Below are 18,135 nucleotides of genomic sequence, written 5' to 3'. Positions count from 1 at the left end.
AAAGCATATTGAAAGTAGTAAGAGAGAAAGAACTCGCATACAATCAGATTAATAGCAGATAATTCATTAAAACTCTATAAGCCAGAATGGCTTAGAATGTTGTGCTTCAAGTTCGGAAAGACAACTGCCAGCACAGGCTACTATACTCAAAAAAACCAGCAAACTGTCACAATTGAAGGAAAAATAAAAACTTGGCATGACAAAAATAGACGACAGGAATTTATGGCTACGAACCCAGCTTTACAGAAGATAACGGAAGGAATTCTTTGGACAGGAGAAAAAACCAATTCCATCAGTGAGGCCACAGGAAAGAATAAACCATGGTAGAATAATAGTTAAGCAGGAAAGGAAGAGGGAAGAAAACCCTGCAGAATCAACAAAACAAAACCAGGAATCAGCACAAAGTTTTTGATGATAATTGTGAATAGTAATGGTCTGAATTCCTCAACCAAATGACACAGAAAAGCAGATGGCATCAAAACCCAGGAACCATCTATTTGCTGTCCCCTAAAACATGCAGCTCACCACAAAAGATTATCACTGCCATAGGATAAAAGGATGGGTAAAGGTGTTCCAGGACAAAGGAACTAGGAAACAAGCAGATGTCGCCAGAACTAATATCTGACAAAACATACATCTGAACAAAACTAGTGAGAAAAGATAAAGTCACTTAACAGTGATTAAGGGGATAGTCCAGAGTATAATACACGCCAAGAATATATGTTGTATACATAGATGCACTCAATTTCATAAAAAATATTACTAAATGTAAAGTCACAGATTAGTGCTAGCACAAAAGTAATGAGAAGCTTATGTACCCCATTCTTATCAACTGACAAGTCTTTCCAACAAAAAAACAAACGAGAAATAGACTAATTATTTCATGGGTCACACTGACCTAACAGACATCTAAAGAAGATTCCATCCAAACAGCACGGAATACATACTTATTTTCTCAGCAGTCAGTGGAAATTACTCTAAAATGGACCGTATATTAGGGCACCAAACAAGTGTCAACAAATACACAGGAAAATTGAAATAATTTGTTGTATTCTAGCTGATCATAACATAATACGACTATAAAATCAACAAGAGAAACTCTTGAACATACATAAACATGTGGCAATTAAACAGCACACTAGGAAATAATGAACTGGCCCTAGAAGAAGTCACAACACACTAAAATGCGAGGAACACAATGAAAGCAGAGGCAAGTGCCTACATTAAGCAATCTTCTTTGTGGTTGCTTCTGTGTTTCTGTTATGCTGCTGTGTCTACAGAGCCTAATTTCTCCCTGTGGGTGCATGTGGTATGTTTATAAGCAAACTTATTTAAATATTACATGATCATTAACCTTAAAAAAGAAAACAGATATTGGGGCTGGAGAGATGGCTCAGCAGTTAAAAGCACAGGCTGCTCTTCCAGAGGACATGGGTTCAATCCCCAGCACCCACATGATAGCTCACAACTGTTATATATCCAGTTCCAGGATATTCAACACCCTCACACTGACAACCAAGCAGGTAAAACACCAATGCATACAAAAATAGAAAAATATTTTTAAAACTCAACTAGATCTCAAATAAATAATGTAATGATACACCTTGTGCCCTAGGGGGGCGGGGGAAACAAGCAAACTGCAAATCAATAGACGGAAAGTAATTCAAGATCAGGGAAGAAATTAATGAAATGAAAAAAATTGATATAAAGAATCAAACAACTGATTCTTTCAAAAGAGAAGCGAGATTGAAATCAAAAGAGAGGAAAGATCAAAATTAGAGATAAAATGGAGCTATTAAAACAGATACCATTAAGATCCAGAAGATGAGCCGGGCGGTGGTGGCGCACGCCTTTAATTCCGGCACTCGGCAGAGGCAGGTGGATCTCTGTGAGTTCGAGGCCAGCCTGGTCTACAAGAGCTAGCTCCAGGACAGGAACCAAAAAGCTACGGAGAAACCCTGTCTCGAAAAAAAAAAAAAAAAAAAAAGATCCAGAAGATGTTAGGTCTTAGGTAAAAAAAAAATGTATATTCTTCTAAAATGGAAAATCTAAAACAAATGAATACATTTGTTAATACATATGACGTACCAAAATCAAATCAAGATAAGAAAAATGTAAACAGCTCTGTAGGAAGCTGTAAGATATAAATATTAATTAAAAATCTTACCAACCAGGGCTGGAGAGATGGCTCAGTGGTTAAGAGCACTGGTTGCTCTTCCAAATGACCAGGGTTCAATTTCCAGCACCCACAGGGCAGCTCACAACTGTCTGTAACTCCAGTTCCAGAGAATTTAACACCCTCACACAGATATACATGCAGGCAAAACACCAAAGCACATAAAATATACATAAATAAATAATAAAAAAGAATCTTCTGTGACAAGATTGGTTTAAAAAACAAAAGAAAAAACTCTTCTTAACCAATAAAGTCCAGTCCCAAATGAATTCAGTAGTGAACTTTATCAGATGTTCAAAGAACTAACACCAATGCTTTTCACAGTATTCCATAAAACGGAAAAGAACAGAACAGTACCAATTATTTTTTTAACCAAAACCTGGTAAAAACACAACACAACACAGAGTGGGGGGGGGGTGAAAATTACAGACCAATTTCTCAAGTAAACATTCATGTGAAAATTCTCAAAAAAAAAATACTTTTTCAGTTCCAGTCGAGCTGGCCTTGGTGAGCTCCCATTAGATCAGCCACTGGACTCTCTGAATGTGGCGGACAATGAAGGCTGACTGAGAAGCCAAGGACAATGGCACTGGGTTTTGATCCTACTGCATGTACTGACTTTGAGGGAGCCTAGTCTGTTTAGATGCTCACCTTCCTGGACCTGGATGGAGGGGGGAGGACCTTGAACTTTCCACAGGGCAGGGAACCCTGACTGCTCTTTGGACTGGAGAGGGAGGAGAGGGAGGGATGGGGAATGGGGGGAGGGAAATGGGAGGTGGGGAGGAGTCAGAAATTTTTAATAAAAAAAAATACTTGCAAACCAAATACGAGAACACCATTTACCATGCTAACGTTAGGTTAACTCCAGAGATGAAGGAATGGTGAAACAGACATGATCAATAAGTGTTATAAATCATACAAAGGAACTCAACAACAGAAATCACAATAATCATCCCAATGGACACACAGAAATAATTTTGACCAAATCCAGTATTGCTTCATGTTAAAAGTCTTGAAGAAATCCAGAATAGGAGAAATGTTATTTCAACATAACAAATGGTAATGCAACAAACCTATAGTTAACATTATACTAAGTGGGAAAACTCAAAGCATTCCCACTAATATGGATGGCAAGGAAAGAGTTCCACCTTCTGCACCTTTATTTAATGTAGTACTTTAAGCCTTAACTAGAGCAGTAAGACAATAGAAGTAAATTAAAGGACTCCAACTAGAAAAGGAAGGAGTCCAAGTATCCTTCATTGTAAATGACATGACCTTATATATAAGAGCCGGTAAAGACTCCACCAGAAAACGCTAAGATCTGATAAATGCTTTAGGAGAAGTGGCAGGATGTGAACTTGCCATAAAACCCAGTATCCTTCCTATATATCAATAACAAACATACTGAGAAAAAAATCAGGAAAGCAATACAATAGTGTACAATAGTTACAATAGTGTAAACAAAATACCAGAGAGCAAACCCAACCAAGAAAGTGAAAAAAACTTCTACGATGAAAACTTGAAAAGACTGACGAAAGAAATTAAAGAATACACCACAAAATGTAAAGGCCTCCCGTACTCACGGATTATAAAAGCCAAAATTGTGAAAATGGACAGCCTATCAAACAAAATCTATAGATTTAACACAACTCCAATAAAAAGTCAGTGAAATTCTTCACAGAAACAGAGGGGGAAAACACAAAATTCCTGCGGCATCACAAAAGACTTCAGATAGTGCAAACAGTCCTGAAGAGTAAGCGCATGCCAGAGATAACATCCCCGATTTCACTGTACTACAGCCCCATTTCAATAAAGGCAGCATGGCGCTGGTACAAAGACAGGTGCAGGGCAAGAAAACAGCATAAGGGACCCAGATAAAAGGACAGGCAACTACTGCTGCCAGTTTTTTGACGAGGATGCCAAAATACATGTTGGAGAAAATATACCATCTTCAACAAGTACTGCTGGGGAAAGTGGGGATCTGCATGAGGAAGAATGACATTAGATACATCCCCTACAAAATATCAATGCAAAGTGGATTAAGGAAATTTAAATAAGACCCTAAACTCTGAAACTGCTGGAGGAGGACAGTACACTTCAAGAGATAGGGGCAGTTAAGGACTTCGTGAATAGGATCTGATCACTCAGGAAATAATGCCGAAAATGAACAAATGGCATCTCATAAAATCAAAAGGCTTCTGCACATCAGATGCAACAATGAATTAATATCTAGAGCATACAAAGAACTCAAGGAACTTTAATCCCAGTACTCTGGAGGCAGAGATAGGTAGATTTTTGTGAGTCTGAGGCCAGCCTGGCCTACAGAGCGAGTCCCAGGACAGTCAGCTGCAGCCTGTCTCAAACAAAAACAAACAAGAAGAACTGAAGAAACTAAACATCAAGAAGACACACAACCCAATCAAAGTCACTGTTTTGTTGAGGTGCAGGGGTATAGCTCAGTGGTAGAGATTTGACTGCAAATTCACTATTTTGTTGAATGTACTTAAGAGATCTAATAGATTTCCTGGGTATTCCTTGGGGCGTTTTAAGTGAAGATTATATCATTTAGATTCTTCATTTTTTTACTTAGATGCTCTTTCTTTCATTTTCCTTGCCTCATTACTCTAGCTAAGATGTCAAGCACTACAGTGAGGAAAAACACACTTTATTCATGATTCTGAAGAAACGTTCCCAGTTCATCAGAATGTTTACCATGGGTTTGGGATATATATATAGCCTTTATTATATTGGGTATGACCATTCTTTTCTTAATTATTTCAGGCCTTTTATCATGAAGAGATACTTCATGAATTCTCAAATTAATCTTCTGCATCTATCAAAATTATATATATATATATACAAGTCTATAGTTATGTGATAGACTATGTTTACTGATATCCATTTTAAAGTATCCTTGCAAACCTGGAGTGAAATTATGTCAATTGTGGTATATGATTTTTAATAGATTGTTGAATTCAGTTTGCAACTGTTTTACTGAGCACCGTTATTTCCATGGTTACCAATTTCTTTCTTCTTCTTTTGTTTATAAGATTTTTTCCGTTATCTTTTGAAATGCTGCTTTAATGCCCATAAATTGCTGTCGTTTGCGCTTATCTTGGAGAGTCTTTGCTTCTCTGTTTATTTTGAAGGATAGCATCTGCTGGACAGAGTAATCATGATTAGCAGTTCTACGCACTCAGCCTTGCAATGCACCCATGCTTTCTTGGCCCTTAGGCTTTCTGCTGAGAAGTCTGATGTGATTCTGATAAGTTTACCTTTAGAAATTACCTGGCAGTGCTCTCTCGCGGCTTTTAATAATTAACATTATCATTTTGTTATATACACAGATTAAAACTAGGCAGCCAGTTACTGTTTAGGTTAGCATGCAAAGCTGGAATTTACTGTCATCTTCATACACATGTTGTTCTCATTAATTCTTCTTCCCTATCGCTCCCCCAACCCCCGTGCTCCCCACAGATGTCTCCAGATGGTTTCCTTTCTCCACTTAGCTCCTCCTTCTTTCCTAGTACTGAGCTCCATTACTCTATTTTCACCTCTTCCTCCCCTCTCATGAGTCTCTTCATAACTTTGGTTTATGGTTTTGGTTTTTCAAGACAGGTTTTCTCTGTGTGGTTCCAGTTGGCCTCGATCTGCCTGCCTCTGCCTTCCGAGTGCTGGGATGAAAGCTGTGCACCACTACTTCTGGCAATGCTCTGTCCAGTTTTCTTGCCTATGAAAACAGTCATATACAGAAAATACATATTTATATAAATTTTGATTTAGTCTTTTCAAGACAGGATTTCTCTGTGTAATCCTAGCTGTCCTGGACATCACTCTGTGTGCCACCACTGCCTGGATAAAGAAAAATTTTTTGTTTACTTATTTATTCTCCTCTCATACATTTCAGCTACAGCATCCTCTCCCTTTATTCATCGCAGTCTCCAGCACCTTCCCTCTTCCCCAGATCCACTGCTCTCTTATTTCCCTTCAGAAAGATTCATCTACTTTATGTGTACGAGTGTTTTGCCTGCAAGAGTACATGTGCCTAAGTGCCCTGTGCTGACGGAGGTCAGAAGAGGGCATCAGATTTCCGGAAACTGCAGTTATAGTTACGAGATGCCCAGCGACTGCTGGGAATCAAAACTAGGACTCTTCAAGAGCAACAGTTGCTCTTAACCACTGAGCCATCTCTGCAGCCACTATGCAAAACTTGAGATCTAAGCTTGTGGAGTCATTAGGTTCTTCTTTTCCCTTCCCTCTGATCCTATCCTTATTTGACTAGTCATGAGATGGTGACAACTCTATCTCGCACGCCTGGTACAGATATAAAGAATCCTGTCTACAGGGTTATTAGCTGACGCTAGGCTAACCTTCATCTCTTACCTACACTAGACCCTCAATTCATCTGTCACTTCCACTGTACTGCATTCTTTGTGGAACAGACAGATCTTTAAAAATCCCATTAATGGCTGGGGAAGTGAATTAGCTTTTAAAGTACTTGCCATGCAGCAAGGAGACTAGAGCTTGGAACTCCAGAACCCATGTAAATGCCAGGTGGGCAGAGTGGTCCACCTATAATTCTAGGCCTGTGGAAATGGAGGAAAGGGGTCCCCAGAGCAAGGGGGTTCGTGTAATTAGCCTGATCAGCAAACTCTGCGGATCAATAAAAGGTCCTACCTCAAAGACTAAAGTGGAAGAGCAATAAAGGGATTTCCTGACATCATCCTCAGACCTCTACATGTACCTGTCTGTGTGTGTGTGTGTGTGTGTGTGTGTGTGTGTGTGTGTGCGCGCGCGCGCACACACACACACGATATATACATGAAATGGAGAAAGGACAAGAATTATAACAGCTTATACTACCCATTGGTCATTACTATCCAGTACTTCCAAATAAAATAAGTTTATATATGACCAGTTTGTGGGATCAGGATTTATCCCTAATGCAGGAACTGGCTTTTGGGAGCTCATTGCCTAGGCAAGGATACCTGGCTCAGCCTAGATACAGTGGAAGAACCTTGGTGCCTCAAGTGACAGGCCCTACCTTGTTGATTTCCCATGGGAGGCCCCACCCTCTCTGAGGGGTGGGGTGGGGAAAAAGTGGGAAGAGTGGGAGGTTGGGAGGGAGAGGGAACTGGGATTGGTATGTAAAATAGGATTGTTTTAAAAATAAAAAGGAGGGGTCACGTGTCAGCCAAAGACAAAGCCCAGGCTACTGGAGGGAAGGTTGTGGTGAAACTCCGCCCAGGAAACCCTGGGCAAGCACCATTGGCTGGGAGGAGGGCGTAAGGTGCCGCGGGAGCGGTCCAAGATGGAAGATCAGAAACAAACTATCAAAGAAGACCTAATATCTGATATCATATCCAGAAAAATTAAACAACTTCCAGAATCAGAAAGGTATCTGCTTGGACATAGATCTGCATATATTGGACTTAATGCTGCTTTCAGTGGCCTAATAGCAAACGGTCTTTTTCGGAGCAGCCTGCCCGTGATGCAAGCTTCTAGCTTACCAATGGCCTTGATGCCATTTATGACAGTGAGTCTGTCTTATGCAAGTTTTGTAAGTTTACCTTTGAGTACAGGTGACTTGAACTGTGAGACCTGGGCCATGACCCGGGATGCACTAGTCGGTTTTGGTATGGGTGGTTATACCCTATCTTTTTGGCTATACCTGTGAATGAAGGCCTGGCTGCCAGGTATGACTCAAGCCCTCTACTACAGAAAGGAAACATCTTAAATGACTGGATTACAGTTTCTAAACCTGTCTGTAGAAAGATGGTATTTCCCATTGTACTTCAGACTGTGTTTGCAACATACCTTGGGTGTAGACAATATAAACTCATAAAGGCCCTTCGGCTACCTGAACCTGGCTCAGAAATTCATTGACTTGAAGCAAATATTACAACAAAAATAAAATAATCTGTCTCTTATATTAAAAAATAAATAATAAAAAGGAAAAATGTATCCGTATAACATCTATAAAAAAATTTGTAATACTGTGGAAAAAAATAATAAAAGCCTGATACTGTCTAACCTACTACCTCCTCAAAGTTAAATCCTTCTCTAATGTGGTTCTTCATTTAGGAGGTTCCAGGTACTTGTGTATTTTGGGTCTTTGCCACATATCCTCTTTCATCTCTACTTCAGGGCCTTCCTAGCAGCCACTCTTTCTTACAATAGCCTCATCTCAGTTTTGTATGGCACTACAGCTAAGGGATCGCTTTCCATTGTCACCTTGATGCTGTGTGTGTATATGTGTGTGTGTGTGTGAGTGTGTGTCATAGTGTCTAATCATATAGGAAGATTATTATTATAAACGTGGTCTTTTTCCCTTCATTCCAATTATTCAATCTCCACAAGGGAGATGATTTCTGGGTACTATATGCCTAGTGCTAACAGTATTTAAGACAAAGTAGACACAATAAATGATTTCTATGTAATTAATCAGGGAATAAAAAAAATTTGCTGTGTCCTAAGTATTGACAAAGTCTGACATGTACTTCACTGGTGATAAATGAGATGATGTTAGTTGGCAACAGATGAATTATTTTTAATGATCACTTTGATGCACAGCACAAAATAGTGCTGGCATATTCAATACATATGTACACATACACACACACACACAATCACTGACAAGAAAATAAAAAGTCACTAACATTGCTATATTTTGTTTTGAGACAAGGTTTCTCTGTATAACAGCCCTGGCTGTCCTGGAACTACCTCTGTAGACCAGTCTGACCTTGAACTCACAGTGATCTGCCTGCCTCAGCCACCCAAGTGCTGGGATTAAGGGCGTGCACTGCCACTGCCCAGGAACGCCCAGGAAAAAATTTTTAAGAACCAGCAAAAGAATACCTTGGAAAGTACACTAATTCAAGCACATTAAACAATAGCACATGAGTCACAGAATCAATCAAGTGAGAAATTTAAGACTTATTAAAACTATTAATAAAAATGAAAAAATGGCATACCAAAACCTCTGGGACACAATAAAAGTAGTCTTATAGGCAAAATTTATTTCTCTACGCTCCTAAATTTAAAAAACCAGAACACACAAATAAATGACTTAATAGAACAACTCAAGAATTTGGAAAATGAGAACAAACTAAACCTAAGTCCAGTAGCTGGCAAGAAATAATAAAAACCAGAGCAGAAATTAATGAAAAATAAAGACTATAATAAAAAAGTTGAAGAGTGAGTTTTTTGCAGAAATAAACAGAACTGGCAAAACTTTGCCCTAGCTAAACAAAAGAAACAGACTCATACACTGTATTAGTCAGGGTTCTCTAGAGTAACAGAACTTATAGAATGAATATATATGGTGGGTTTTATCAGAATGACTTACAGCTAATCCAACAGTGGTTACCTTATGAACAGAAGGTCCTAGAATCCCGTAATTGTTCAATCCACGAGGCTGGACATCTCCACTGGTCTTCAGTCTATGCTGGAATCCCTAAGAGGTAGGCTTCAATGCCAGTAAAGAAAATGACCTTCTTTCAGTATAAGACCAAGCAGACAAAGAGCAGAAAGCTTCCTTCTTCCGAGGCCTTTATAAGGGCTTCCAGCAGAAGGTGTGGTCCAGATAAGGCAGACCTTCCCAGCTTCAAAAGATCAGAATGAAAGGTGTATCTTCTTACATCAGGGATCTGAACTAGAAGTGGATCTTCCTACTTCAAGTTAAGCAAAAGTCCCTCACCGGTGTGCCCTTCATTTGGGGGTTTTAGTTCTTTCCAGATGTAGTCAAGTTGAAAACCGAGAATAGCCATCACAGATACTACAGCAATCCAGAATGTTATAAGGGAACACTCGAAAACCTGTATTCCATTAAGGTGGAAAATCTAAAGGAAAGGGAAAGTTTTCTAGATTCATCCAAAGTGAAATGAGAACTCAACAACCTAAAGAGACACAGAACAAATAATAGGATCAAACGAGAAAAAAAAAAAACCCACTTGATTGCAAGGCCAGTCCTAGATTGGCCCACGGCAGAATCCTACCAGACTTTCAATGAAGATTTACAATCAGTGCTTCTTAAATTACTTTTATATTTTTGGCTGTGAGCCTAGCCTTTAACAGCTGAGCCACCTCTCCAGACAATTAATTTTAAGAACCGGAACAGAAGGAGGACTTCTGAACTCCTTCTAAGAAGCCACTATTACTTTACTATGAAAACCAGGAAGACACAACACATAGAAAATTATAGGCCAATACCCTGATGAATAAGAAGATGCAAAAATCAAAAAAAAAGATTTGCAAACCAAATACATATATAAGAAAGATCATCTGTCACAAACATATTGGTTTTATACTAGAGACGCAGGGGTGATTCAATGTATGTAAGCCAATAATTCTAGTAAAACATGTAAATGGACTTAAACATAAAAATCACATGATCAGCTCCCACTAGTTTTCTGAAAAAAAAATCTTTGATTAAAATTCAACATGCTTTCATGATTAAAAAAAAAAAGTCCTAGAGACTAGGATCGGAGGAAACATACTTCAACATTATAAAGACTATATATGATAACCCCGCAGCCAATATCATCCTAATGGAGGAAAGCTTGAAGCAATATCATTAAGAGCAGGAGTGGGACGATGCGGTCCACCATCCCCACTCCTCTTCAATATAGTGCTTAGAGCATGAGCATCAGCACCAAGGCAGGAGAAGGAAACTTGAGGTACTAACATGGAAAAAAGGAAATCAAATTATCCCTATTTGCAAACAGTACACTGTTATACATACGAGATTCCAACATTTCCACCAGAAAACAACTAGAAATAATCAACAATTTAAGCAAAGGGCTGGATACAAAATCAACTTTTAAAAAAATCGGTAAAATTCTATACACCAGCAAGAAGGAATAGCTAGAAAATGAAGACAATTTAATGTCCAACTGAACGAACAGATAAAGAAAAGCTGGTGCATATACCTAAAGGAGTGCTATTCAGCAGTGAAGAAAAATAAAATCATGAAATTTTCAGGTAAATGTACAGAACTAGAAAATAATATATGGAATGAGGTAACCCAGACTGAGAAAGACCAACAGCACATTTTCTCACATCCATGGTTCCTAGTTCTGAATCCTCAGATGAGGGTTTAGATACTAGTGTACCTGCATAACCTAGGAAAGTAAAAGGAGACTGAGGGGGCAGGCTAGAGAGGGGAATCACAGGATACAAGTGATATCCTGGGGGATATGGGAAGATAGGGAGGGAAATTTTGATTGGGGAGATGGTGGAACATTAATACAGGAGAGATAAGAGATAATAATGACAAGGACGTTTGTAAATGCTTCAAGAAATCATATTATATTCACCTATAATTACATGTAATACAAACACACGGAGAGAGAGATTTTGGCTGACTTTAAATGCAGTTACACCACTTTGAGTGGCAATACAAAATCCTACAGCCAGGTATAGGAAACCTTCCTTCAATCTGTTGGTCAAGGGAATTCAAGAGACTCCCACAACAAAATACAATATTGCCATTGGTTGACTCCCAGAAGTTGAAGATAAGTCCCTATTGCTGAAGAAATCTCACACTTTGGCCACAGGACATGGAGCAACCTAGGTGGCTCTGGCCCAGTAATAATCTCTCTGAGGACTAACTAATACAAACTGCCAACAGAAGAAAGTAATCAATAGTCCTACGCCACTGTAACCTAAGTAAGCTACGAACCACAACAATGATCAGCACAGAAAGATGTCCCTTAGGGTGCAAAAGTGGCACTCATATCTTGGCAGTTACCAACAGCTATCTGATTGGACTTAAGGGCCCACTCTATGGTGCGAGGGGAGGAACATTTGGTACTAGAAAACTAGCCAACCACTCATGGCTATTGAGGACATAGATCTCGGAGAAGAGTCTACTAATGTCGCTTTCCAAACCAGTATAACTCATTTCGGAGGAGGGTGCAGAAAGAGAGTAAAAGCCAGAGGATCAAGAAATCTTCTGCAAGACTGTGCTTTCTAGATATGACAGAGAATCTATACCCAGGAAATCACAACAGCATGCCTGCTTAAGACAAGCCTGACCAAAGACAACATCAATTGACATGCCAATGTGAATGGGGGAAACTACACAGTTCCGTTATCCCCAGATGAAGAATTACTCATAGCCAGGAGGTAGTGGCACACTCCTTTCAAGCAATTGGGAGGCAGAGGTGGGCTGACCACTGTGAGTTTGGGGCCAGCCTGGTCTATAAAGTGGGTTCCAGAACAGCCAAAGCTGTTACACAGAGAAACTCTGTCTCAAAAAAACAAAAGACTACTCAGAAAGGGAGGATTAGTCTTCTCCAGAGTTGCACACCCTAAATGGTCATCCAATCCCAAGTAGTCAAACCTAAAAACATACCTATTCAAGCAACACTAAACATACTCAGCAGGTTGCATTTATATACTTAATCACTTACATACATGTAACAAAAATAAAAGAAAATGACATATATGATTAAATAAGAATTATTAAAATATTAGTAAGATATTATACTGCATAATACCTGGCGATCATAATAATATGTATTTTAAAAATGTGTCAAGTAGATATAAGAAATCATGAATGAAAGGTTCATTAGGCCTGAGTTCTTCCTGAGGCGCTATAGGTAGTTAGTTGTTATGCAGCTCACTGCTACAGCTCCTAGAAGTGGCTCTTGCTCATGCAAGGAACCCTAATTAAACGCAGTGGGAGACAAAAAAACGTGAAAAAAAGCAGGGGAACTTATCAGAAAGAAGGGATTCTGTGGGAGGGGGAGGGGATAAGAGGATAGTAAAAATAATTATATACCTATAAAACTTCAAAAGAATAAATCAGAGTTTCCAAACAGGTGGCTCCAGTAGCATGAGTTTAAACTGAGGTCTCTATTTTAGTCCATTAACTGACATGTCTGGTTTGTGGCAGCACATGCTCTTTTTATTATCTCATCTTCTAGTACAACTTGAAACAAGGTGCCATGATAGTTCAAGCACTATGATTAATTTATTTATTGTTAAGGATCCCTTTGGTTTCCATATGAATGTTAAGATTGTTTTGCTTATTTATATGAAAACTAGCATTGAAATTTTGAAGGGGATTGCTCTGAATCTGTTGGTACCGTTGGTAGGATAGCCATTTTCACAGTATTATTACTGCTAATATATTTTTTCATCTTCCAGTGCAGTGGTTCTCAACTTGCACTAGAAGGTCATGATCCCTTTGGAATGGCATACTGGATATCTTACATATTGGATATTTATATTAACAACAGCAGCAAACTTATAGTTATGATGTAGTAATAAATAATTTTATGTCTAGGAGTCACCACAACATGAAGAACTGTATTAAAAAGTTGCCAAATTAGGAAGGTTGAGAATGACTGTTCTAGTGTCTTCTTCAATTTCTTTCTTTAATGTTTTATATGTTCCGTTATAGAGGTCTTTCATTTCTGATCAAGGGCTGTTATTTTTTGCTTTATATATACACTTTAGGCAATTATAAGTAAGCTGATTTTTCTGATTTCTTTCTCCGTGTGTCTGTTATTACTATATAGGAAAATCAATAATATATAGCCTTTGTTATGTTGAATTATATTCTTTCTATTCTTAGTCTCTTTGTGACTTTCATCATAAGGGGATGTTGATTTTTATAAAAATCCTTTTCAGAGGGGATTATGCATTTCTGACACTGTATGTCTTTTTGTTCTGTTTTGACTTCATGTCTCTTAAATACCTTGCAACATACCATCTTAATTCCTTTGTTTCTTTTACTGATTTTTAAATATATTTGGTAATTTACAGAAGTTTTACTCCTATAAATTCCAATTCCTTCCCTCATCGTTTGTTGTTTAAATATATTGCATGTATTGCATGTTCATCAATATTCCTGTAGACATCACTTTCCCCAAATTATCTTAAGTACTTTTGTTAACCTATTCTTTAATTGAATACTGAATATATCACTTTGGCTGTACATGATAAATCTTTCTCTGACTCTTCAGACAAATTTCCCTGGGTGTAGAGTATTGAACACGGAGAAGATCTCAGTCAGAACCAATAGAAGACACATTTGCACATGAGGCATTCCAAAAGGCTGCCACAAAAGTTAAATAATGACAGTTTTTTGGGAATGGAACTTTAGAGAACTGACAGCCCTATTCTTCCCTTGCTAGTGGGTGCCAAATTTCTGCTTTCACTAAATGCAGCTGGAGAAGAGAAACGGGAATGAGATGAATTATAATTATAAACTCACAGCTCTTACCAAAAGATTTTTTTCTTAAATAAATGCTCCACAAGCCCGCATGAGACCGATCTTGGCCCTCTACATTTGTGAGACCGTTGTATTGCTTGGTCTACTTGTGGGACTCCTAGCAAGGGGAGGAAAGGCTGTCTCCAATGCTTTGGCTGGCTTTTGGGAACCTATTCCTTATACTGGTTTGCCTTGCCCAGCCTTAATACAAGGGGAGGTGCTTAGTCTTACTGCAACTTGATATGCCATGTTTTGTTAATATCCATGGGAGGCCTGCCCCTTTCTGAACAGAAACAGAGGAGGAGTGGATTGGGAGGCAGAGGTGAGTCAGGGGTGAGGAAAATACAAGAAGAGCAGGGAGGGAGAACTATACTCGAGATGTAAAATCCATTAATTAATTTAATTTTAAAAAATGCTTCATGGATCTTTGCAAGCCTCAGGCTATTCCTAGTATACTAAAAACATCTATTATGATTTTTGTCCTGTATTCTTAATTTTTTATATATGAGTGACATTTTATACAGGTCCTTGTTCCAACATTTTCATTGATAACAATCAAGTTACAACATTCTTAAATTTTATATATAATATTTATATAATCACATGTGAAGTTTTGCTCTTTACATTTATTCTAATGACTACAGCAGCTTTGAAGTTTTTTATAATTTACAAGATAATTTTTTTCTTTATTTTTTTAGTTGTTGCAAAAAACATTTCCCATTTCCCTCCCCCTCCTCGCACACATCGCCCCCTCCCCCACTCCCCTCCCCTTCTCCCCCTCCCCCCACTCCATTCCCCCTCCCTCTCGAGAATGATAGCCATACTGATGAATATCTTGCATATCACCTTTGAAGTTTTAATAAGATCCATTGTTTGACTCCATGTTTCTCTGCACAGATCTTTGGGACCTCAATACTCCAATTTTTATTGTCCTGAATAAGGCCACAAAAGTGTATTTTGAGGATTATCCTGAATATGTACAAGGTATTCACTTGGTCAAACTCTGTGTCAAGGTGGGGAGATCATAAGTTCAGGTGCACATATGATGCTGGATTCCACACTTTCATTGGAAGATAACTACCGTACCTACTCAGCTATTAAACAATATCTCAAAACTCTGTATTTATGAAGATGTAACTCAATTTGTAATCTCTGTCATTTAAATGACAAAAATGTAAATGGAGAAATAGTTTTTCACACAGGGAAAATAGAGAAATAGTTTTCACATATCAGTAAAGTCACACGAGAGATGTATGTGGGAGCATTGACTATACATGTGCGTAACCTGTAGCATAACTCAATTCTTTTATATATACCCATGAGAACTAAGTATGCATGCAACAAAAAACTACCTATTAAAATATAAACTCATACAGCAAAACTCAAGACTGCACACAGTTCACATATCCATGAAATGTGTAATAATAACTAAATTATGGTATAGCTATACAATGGAAATTTATGATAATATAAAAATAAATACAATGCAATATTATATACCAATGTAAAAGAAGCAAACCACTGGCACATACAACATCATCAATGAATCACAAAACCTTGAGAGAAATAAGCTAAACATAAATGAGTATATACCACATGGTTTCATTTAGATTATATATATATATAAAATATATATATGTATATATATACACACATACAGACAGACAGTGCTAAGAAATGATGCGAGAAATCTGCGTAGTGGTTTTCTGTGGGATACAGAAGCTAACCGTGGGTAGTGGACACTTTTGGCAGTCCAGTCATTTTCTATTCTGTCTGATGTGGTTTATAGGCACATGTTCAGTTTAGGAGACCCGCTACAGCCGTACATGTTTCTGTACTCACACTTTCTCTTTACTAAAATGAAATATTGGCAAATCAGACTAACCTACATATTCTGACTCCAGAAAGGAAGGATTTGGGACAAAGGAAACGATGTTGATGGGGGTACTATGATGTGGAAAAGCACCCTACGTTCTTGCAACGGTGACTGATTCAGTGGGGCTGGAGCTCAGTTATGTCTACAGGTAAGAGATATGAGGCAGAGAAAGTTTTTTTTTATTTCTGGAATAAAATAAATGTATTTAAGAAAGTGAAATACTAATTCATATATTTATTAACATAGGCTATAACATGAACATAGGTTAACATTCCAGGACACTGTATCATATAGACTTTGGAACAAAATGTTACAGTCAGGTACTATAACCATATGCTAGAATTGTTCTTCATTTGGTAACTTGTACCATTCTATTCCATTGTCCAAGGCAAAAACTTAGGAGTCACTTTCACTTCCTCCTTGCCCCAAACTGACCAACTACTCAACCTTGTTGATACCAACTTGCCTCATTTGTATCTTCCATTGGTGTCTACTACCATAGTTTAGGCCCTACTTTTCACTTTGGAAATCAACCATAAATACCCCACTACTATTACTGTTTTCTCTCTGTCTCTGTCTGTCTCTTTCTCCTATTCTACCCATGCCCCACAATGATATAGCAAATGCTTCAAAAAGACCAAAATCCTTAGCATGCTGTATGGTGTGGGAAGTCCTTCTGTCTATGTGTTGATTTTATTGGTTAATGAATAAAAAAAAAACTGGCTTGGCCTATAGCATGGGAGGAGGTAGGTGGAGTTAGGAGAAGCCATGGATCCACTGCCTGAGACAGACACTGGGAACTTCAGCTGGTAAGCCATAGCCATGTGGCGATACACAGATTAATGGAGATGGGTAAAATTAAGATGTAAGAGTTAGCCAATAAGAAGTTAGAGTTAATGGGCCAAGCAGTGTTTTAATTAATATAGTTTCTGTGTGATCATTTTGGGGACTGGGAACTAACTAGCGGCCTCCTCCAACATGCTCTTTACTATCATTCACAGTATTTCTGATTGGAGTATTATTGTCTTCTTTAAATAAAGCTTTATTAATATCCTTTTAAATAGCATGTTCAGCTAAAAATGTACAGATTTCAATTTTCTTTAAAATTCTATTTATAGTGCTAAGAATAAGAGAGTGAGTGCTCAGCCCTAAGCCAGAAATCTAATTAACCCCAACATAAGAAACTCATGGAGCATCACAGAAGAGGAAGCAGAAAGAATACAAGAGCCAGATGATAAGGGAGGAGTGAAGCGAAATGCTGTCTTTGGACATGACATGGCTATCACAATGATGAACTCACAGGAGTTGGGGGTTACCTACACAAGCTCTACACAAGATCAAACCAGGCAAAATTCCTGAATATACGAGGTAGAGGATCTCCAGGACCCATTCCTTACTCTGGGGCTATTGGCAATGGATAGTTGTTGGCGCGGGATGGAACTCATCTTTTTTGTTGTTGTTGTTTGTTTTGTTTTTTGAAACAAGGTTTCTCTGTGGTTTTGGAGCCTATTCTGGAACTAGCTCTTGTAGACCAGGCTGGCCTTGAACTCACGGAGATCTGCCTGCCTCTGCCTCCGAAGTGCTGGGATTAAAGGTGTGTGCCACCACTGCCCGGCTGGAGCTCATTCTTTTTACGGATATGGTCATTGGTAAATTTCCCATGCTCCAGTGGGTGGCTTCACATCCATGTACATATGAGCAGCACTAACTGAACTTAGTGGATTATTTTTAAAAAGACATGAAGTTCAAAAGGGAAATGAGGCAAGTAGAGGGAAGAAAAGAGGGTGGATATGATCATATTTTATCATAGACATGCATGAAATTCTCAAAATTAAAGAAAAATTTAAATATACTTTGGAA

The 18,135-nt window shown here is 38.4% G+C and overlaps 1 protein-coding gene and 1 pseudogene across 3 annotated transcripts in view; one reads left to right on the top strand and one right to left on the bottom strand.

Moving 5' to 3' along the window:
- Klf8 (KLF transcription factor 8) overlaps window positions 1-18,135 on the bottom strand; it is a 155,281-nt gene that overhangs the window by 86,194 nt on the left and 50,952 nt on the right. The window lies entirely within an intron of this gene.
- Window positions 7,488-8,062, top strand: LOC126492975 (transmembrane protein 126A-like; annotated as a pseudogene).

This window comes from Alexandromys fortis, unplaced genomic scaffold (assembly GCF_014885135.2).
Source record: "Alexandromys fortis isolate MF-2015 unplaced genomic scaffold, M_Fortis_MF-2015_v1.1 scaffold_318, whole genome shotgun sequence".
NCBI lineage: Eukaryota > Metazoa > Chordata > Mammalia > Rodentia > Cricetidae > Alexandromys > Alexandromys fortis.
Note: the sequence above shows the minus strand (reverse complement) of the source record. Positions and strands in the feature narration are given on the sequence as shown.